The sequence below is a fragment of the Choloepus didactylus genome, chromosome 21 (genome assembly GCF_015220235.1).
Source record: "Choloepus didactylus isolate mChoDid1 chromosome 21, mChoDid1.pri, whole genome shotgun sequence".
Lineage (NCBI taxonomy): Eukaryota > Metazoa > Chordata > Mammalia > Pilosa > Megalonychidae > Choloepus > Choloepus didactylus.
Genome location: NC_051327.1, coordinates 46573996 through 46581649, shown reverse-complemented (window position 1 = coordinate 46581649; position 7654 = coordinate 46573996). Strand labels below are relative to the sequence as shown.

The 7654-nt window shown below is 39.8% G+C and overlaps 1 pseudogene; it reads left to right on the top strand.

Annotated features, from left to right (window-relative positions):
• The first annotated feature begins 4518 nt into the window (after nucleotides 1–4518).
• Nucleotides 4519–5108, top strand: LOC119517276 (annotated as a pseudogene).
• Nucleotides 5109–7654: the final 2546 nt, after the last annotated feature.

The window sequence follows — 7654 nt, the reverse complement described above, 5'->3', positions numbered from 1 at the left end:
ATAATTAATGAAAACTTCCCTTCTCTTATGAAAGACATAAAATTACAGATCCAAGAAGCGCAGCGTACTCCAAACAGAAGAGATATGAATAGGCCTATGCCAAGACATTTAATAATCAGATTATCAAATGTCAAAGACAAAGAGAGAATCCTGAAAGCAGCAAGAAAAAAGCAATCCATTACATACAACGGAAGCATAATAAGACTATGTGCGGATCTCTCAACAGAAACCATGGAGGCAAGAAGGAAGTGGTGTGATATATTTAAGATACTGAAAGAGAAAAACCGCCAACCAAGAATCCTGTATCCAGCAAAGCTGTCCTTCAAATATGAGGGAGAGCTCAAAATATTTTCTGACAAACAGACAATGAGAGGCTTTGTGAACAAGACACCTTCCCTACAGGAAATACTAAAGGGAGCACTACAGGGTGATAGAAGACAGGAGTGTGTGGTTTGGAACACAATTTTGGGAGATGGTAGCACAACAATGTAAGTACACTGAACAAAGGTAACTATGAATACGGTTGAGAGAGGAAGGTGGGGAGCATGTGAGACACCACAAGAAAGGAGGAAAGATAACGACTGAGACTGTGTAACTTGGTGAAATCTAGAGTATTCAGCAATTGTGATAAAATGTACAAATATGTTCTTTTACTAGAGAGAACAAGCAAATGTCAACCTTGCAAGGTGTTAAAAAGGGGAGGCATTGGGGGAGGGATGCAATCAGCATAAACTAGAGACTGCAACTAATAGAATCATTGTATTATGCTTCCTTTAATGTAACAAAGGTGATATACCAAGGTGAATGCAGATAAGAGGGGGGATAGGGGAGGCATGTTAGACACTTGACATTGGTGGTATTGTCTGATTCTTTATTCTACTTTGATTTAAGGTTATTTTTCCTTTTGCTGCTTCCTAGCTGTCATTTTTTTTTTTTGTTTGTTTCCTCTTTCTTTCGCCTCTCTACCTTCTTTGACTCTCCCTCCTGCCTTGTGGAAGGAATGTAGATGCTCTTGCTTAGTATGAGCAGAATGTTCAATTAGGATGAACTTAAATGTTTGGAAATGAACAGGGGTGTTGGTAGCAAGATGTGAGAATAACTAACAGCGCCGAATGGTGTGTGAATGAGGTGGAAAGGGGAAGCTCAGAGTCATATATGTCACCAGAAGGAAAGTTGGAGGTCAAAAGATGGAAATGTATAAAACTGAATCCTATGGTGGGCAATGTCCATGATCAACTGTACAAATACTAGAAATCACTTCATGAACCGGAACAAATGTATGACAATACAATTAGAAGTTAATAATAGAGGGGCATATAGAGAGGAACTATATACCTATTACAAACTATATACTACAGTTAGTAGTATTTCAACATTTTTTCATAAACAGTAACAAATGTACTATATCAATACTACGAGTCAACAATTGAGGGGGGTTGGTTAGGGATAGGGGAGGTTTAGAGTTTCCTTTTCTTTTTTTCTTTTTTCATCTTTCACTTTATTTCTTGTCTGGAGTAATGAAAAGTTTCTAAAAATTGAACAAAAATTAAGTGTGATGGATGCACAGCTGTATGAGGGTACCCAGGGGCAAGTGATTGTACACTTTGGATCTTTGGATAATTGTATGGTATCTGAACAATCTCAATAAAAATGGAAAAAAAAAACAAAAACAGCATGGTACTGGCACAAAGATAGACATATAGATCAATGGAATCGAATTGAGAATTCAGAGATAGACCCTCAGATCTATGGCCGACTGATCTTTGATAAGGCCCCCAAAGTCACTGAACTGAGTCATAATGGTCTTTTCAACAAATGGGGCTGGGAGAGTTGGATATCCATATCCAAAAGAATGAAAGAGGACCCCTACCTCACACCCTACACAAAAATTAACTCAAAATGGATGAAAGATCTCAATATAAAAGAAAGTACCATAAAACTCCTAGAAGATAATGTAGGAAAACATCTTCAAGACCTTGTATTAGGCAGCCACTTCCTAGACTTTACACCCAAAGCACAAGCAACAAAAGAAAAAATAGATAAATGGGAACTCCTCAAGCTTAGAAGTTTCTGCACCTCAAAGGAATTTCTCAAAAAGGTAAAGAGGCAGCCAACTCAATGGAAAAAAATTTTTGGAAACCATGTATCTGACAAAAGACTGATATCTTGCATATATAAAGAAATCCTACAACTCAATGACAATAGTACAGACAGCCCAATTATAAAATGGGCAAAAGATATGAAAAGATAGTTCTCTGAAGAGGAAATACAAATGGCCAAGAAACACATGAAAAAATGTTCAGCTTCACTAGCTATTAGAGAGATGCAAATTAAGACCATAATGAGATACCATCTAACACCGATTAGAATGGCTGCCATTAAACAAACAGGAAACTACAAATGCTGGTGGGGATGTGGAGAAATTGGAACTCTTATTTATTGTTGGTGGGACTGTATAATGGTTCAGCCACTCTGGAAGTCAGTCTGGCAGTTCCTTAGAAAACTAGATATAGAGTTACCATTCGATCCAGCGATTGCACTTCTCGGTATATACCCGGAAGATCGGAAAGCAGTGACACGAACAGATATCTGCACGCCAATGTTCATAGCAGCATTATTCACAATTGCCAAGAGATGGAAACAACCCAAATGTCCTTCAACAGATGAGTGGATAAAGAAAATGTGGCATATACACACGATGGAATACTACACGGCAATAAGAAGGAACGATCTTGTGAAACATATGACAACATGGATGAACCTTGAAGACATAATGCTGAGCGAAATAAGCCAGGCACAAAAAGAGAAATATTATATGCTACCACTAATGTGAACTTTGAAAAATGTAAAACAAATGGTTTATAATGTAGAATGTAGGGGAACTAGCGATAGAGAGCAATTAAGGAAGGGGGAACAATAATCCAAGAAGAACAGATAAGCTATTTAACGTTCTGGGGATGCCCAGGAATGACTATGGTCTGTTAATTTCTGATGGATATAGTAGGAACAAGTTCACAGAAATGTTGCTATATTAGGTAACTTTCTTAGGGTAAAGTAGGAACAGGTTGGAAGTTAAGCAGTTATCTTAGGTTAGTTGTCTTTTTCCTATTCCCTTGTTATGGTCTCTTTGAAATTTTCTTTTATTGTATTTTTTTTTTTTAATTTTTTTTTCATACAGTTGATTTAAAAAAGAAAGGAAAGATAAAAAAAAAAAAAAGAAAAACAAGGAAAAAAAGATGTAGTGCCCCCTTGAGGAGCCTGTGGAGAATGCAGGGGTATTGGCCTACCCCACCTCGATGGTTGCTAACATGACCACAGACATAGGGGACTGGTGGTTTGATGGGTTGAGCCTTCTACCATAGGTTTTACCCTTGGGAAGACGGTTGCTGGAAAGGAGAGGCTAGGCCTCCCTATAATTGTGCCTAAGAGCCTCCTCCCGAATGCCTCTTTGTTGCTCAGATGTGGCCCTCTCTCTCTAGCTAAGCCAACTTGAAAGGTGAAATCACTGCCCTCCCCCCTACATGGGATCAGACACCCAGGGGAGTGAATCTCCCTGGCAACGTAGAATATGACTCCCGGGGAGGAATGTAGACCCGGCATCGTGGGACGGAGAACATCTTCTTGACCAAAAGGGGGATGTGAAAGGAAATGAAATAAGCTTCAGTGGCAGAGAGATTCCAAAAGCAGCCGAGAGGTCACTCTGGTGGGCACTCTTACGCACACTTTAGACAACCCTTTTTAGGTTCTAAAGAATTGGGGTAGCTGGTGGTGGATACCTGAAACTATCAAACTACAACCCAGAACCCATGAATCTCGAAGACAGTTGTATAAAAATGTAGCTTATGAGGGTGACAGTGGGATTGGGAAAGCCATAAGGACCACACTCCACTTTGTCTAGTTTATGGATGGATGAGTAGAAAAATAGGGGAAGGAAACAAACAAACAAACAGACAAAGGTACCCAGTGTTCTTTTGTACTTCAATTGCTCTTTTTCACTTTAATTATTATTCTTGTTATTTTTGTGTGTGTGCTAATGAAGGTGTCAGGGATTGATTTAGGTGATGAATGTACAACTATGTAATGGTACTGTGAACAATCGAATGTACAATTTGTTTTGTATGACTGTGTGGTATGTGAATATATCTCAATAAAATGAAGGTAAAAAAAAAAAGAATTCACAGAGCTCAGACTCCCTTATCCTACAGTAAAAAAAAAAAAAAAAAAAAAAAAAAAAAAGTAAAGCAGGAATAACCTGGTCCAGATTCCTTGGCCCAGGGGATTGCAAAGAAAGTTGCCTTAGTAAACGGCAGGAGGCGGAGTGAGGCACAGTCGTTTGGCCGGCTTCCGGAGGTGAGCTCATCTATACTGAGGTTTGGAGACTTCAGTCAAATTGCAGAGGAAAGTGGGCGTCAACCATTTTGACAAGTCTCCTGAAAAGGAACAGCTAACAGGAGCTGAAACCTTTTTCCATTTGGTCTTGTGGCAAAGGCACAGATTGCTCCAGCAGCTCCACACAAGATGACATGCTCACTAGTGCCCTCTGAACAGTCTTCTGGTACCTCTCTCTTGCCTAAAAACAATGCCCCATTTTCATGGGGCTCCTTGGATGAAGATGAATTGAATGACTCCTTGCTGGAGCTTTCTGAAGAAGATGATGGCCATTTCAGTTACACAGAGGAAGAGATTCAGGAGCTCTGAAGGATGACGACCCATCAACTGAGCACTTTTCTTGGGGAAGGGGATTGCTTAAAGATGACAGTGGACATGTTGAGAAGGGAGGGAGAGAGAATCAAATTCTACTTGATGCTTCCCAAGAGAAAAATTCATTGCACAACTTGGGACCAGGAGCTGAGACCCCTGGCCTCTTGAGACTACCTCAACTAACTACAATAGTTAGTCATGGGCCAACTCCTACTAAACCATTAAATAGACACTTTGCACTAACGAAGAATCTTATAAAAATAACCATTGTTGCACCATTTAATCCAACAGTTTACGATGCTGTGCTTGACAAGGATAAGACAGATACTGTATTTGATAAAAATACACCTGATAGTACCTACACCTGTAGTCTCTCAGATCTTGGACCATTCAGAGAGTCCTTCTAATACGGGGTCATCCCGGAGAAATGATGGATCACATAAATCAAGTTGTGAAATGAGGTTTCTGATTATTTCCAGTTCGCCAGGCAAAGATGTTCTTGACAAAGATTTTGGGAAGATGAAAGTCAATGAGAGAAGACTAGGCAAAGTCATTCCCGTTCTGCAAACCACAACAAGGACTAATATTCCAACGTTTTCACAGTCAGATCTAGAACAGCAGAAGCAAATGATCTCAGGAGAGTCATTGCTCATATAAAACACCTGGTGGACTCTAATCAAGGTCCCTTGGGGGAGCCATGTGCCTCCATGGTTCAAGTGTATCATATGCAGAGCCAAAAATGGAAGCATCCTTCAGACCTCACCCTGTGGAACTATGCCCAGTTCTGACAGAAACCTCTGCAAAGATACAGCCTGACTCAGTGGGTTGTCAGGAACATGCGAAGCCACCATCAATTCCAGTTCCCATACAGTCCATTTGCCTCATCCCATCAGCAGAGAAGGTCCTCACCCAGGGTCCTGTTCAGAGCAGCATCTCATTTTCTTCTGCTGTTTTGTGCTTTTTAGATTTTGGATTTTATTTTTCATCAGATTTTTATTTAAATAACTTGTCACCATTTGGAAATGCCCATTGCTGAGTTGAATTTTTTTGTATGAGGTCCCTCCTGTTTTATGTGTGCGTTTTTTAAGCAGTGTTAAGTTGATAACAGTTGGTTTTTTAAAAACATTTAAATTGAAGGTGGCTGCCTCCTAAAAGCCAGCATTAAGCCAAAACATATGGTCCCAAGAACAATACCCACTCTGTGCAGAGGTGAAGTCTACTTCTAATCCCCCCTGCCCCCAAATCATCTTTCATTCTTCTATAAGGAACAGATTCCTTACTAAGCCTCAAAACAGTGTCAATTATTGCTGATGACTTGTGAACTGACATGTCATTTTTTACACTCCCTCTTACTTTTTAATTCGGATCTCTGAATACCTGTCAGTATTTTAAAGTTGGCAATTCAGGGCATTTGAAATAGAATGGAGTAGGACAAAATTCCTGTTGAAGGGACCAATTAAAAGCATAAACCCACTCTTCTTTCTGAACTTACTAGCTGCCTTTATTTTGTAGCTTTTTTTCATTCTTCATTAAACTTATTTTTCACAATTGTTTACAAATCTTATACATCTTAACTATGTCAGAAGACTGCTGACTCTTTTTTTGTCTTCCTATTTTTATTGTGAACTTTAACACATATACATAACAGTGGTAAGTTTCAATGTACGATTTCACAAGTAGGTAGAGAGCAAATCTCAAAGAATGTGCTCACTCTTGTGGTCTTGTGGCTGTGTCTCCGGTTCTGCCCTTAAAGGATCCCCACCCCACCCCCGCCCGTGACCACCCCACTCTTCTTTCGGCAGTTTTCCTGCATCATGTTAGATATGAATATGCTTCTTCGGAACAGCCAGCCTCTCTGCTCTCTTTATTGAAGAACTGCCCACCCAGAGTCTTGAGTCTAGGATAGGCCAGCATGTCAGTGCCAAAGAGCTGTCTGTCGGTCTTCAATTTCTGCTGAACTACAACTTCAAATATGGAAGTTTTTCCTGTGAGAGGAGCACACATTTGTCTCCATTCTTAATTAAGAAGAGATGCCTTTAGATCCTGGATAGTACCATCTCCTCATTTGGTCAAGCCTCTGCTGCACAGTTTCACATAACTGCTAAAGTCAGTCTAATATAGATATGATTAAACCTGTATGCAAAAATATTAGCTGATCTTAAGGTTTGGTATTCTAAATGAAGTTGACAGCCATCTTAATGAATGTATTTATGTGCAACCATCTTAATGGATGTCTTTGGAGCTCGCTATTCTCTCTTTACAGACAGCTCTTAGACACCTTTTTGGGAGGTTTCACAGTCCAGCACTTGTGCTACTGTTCACTCTTTGTAAAGGCTGTATATAGTTACTGTAACTTACCCTGTATTATTGGGCTAACAGCCTCTGTCTGGTTGTGTTGTCTCATCAGCCCCATCTTTGTATGTAAGTAACCCATCTAAAACGTCCTACCCGACTTCAGAAACTGACTTGGGAAAAGCTTGGTTATTCACGCCACCAATAAAATCAGGATGTTCCTAAGTCCTTACTGTTTTTATTCAGTCAAGGATTCTTTTTCCCTTGGACACTTGGTTTAGATTCTGGGGCCAAAATGCAAAGGAGAAATTCCATTCAAGAGGCAAGAGTCAAAATCCGTTACTTCAACTGGCATTTACTACATCAGTCACTTTTCCAGACTTCCCTAAATTAGTTTGATGTAGTGAACCATTCCACACTTCCACCTTTGGAACTACTGCATAGTTAAAATTAAATGTAGCTGGAATAGCTAGCACTGCAGCTGTCTACTTGTCTATTTTTTAGCCTGAGGAGATTCCCCAGGTAACCTGAGCAGTGAAGGGACAGCATTTTACTTAGGCAAAAATCTAAGACCCATGTCCCCATTTTCCTGGTACAAGATGGTTTAAGACTGAATGTGTAATGGCACATCGCCTTTGTCAAATCAAATGAGTGACAATCA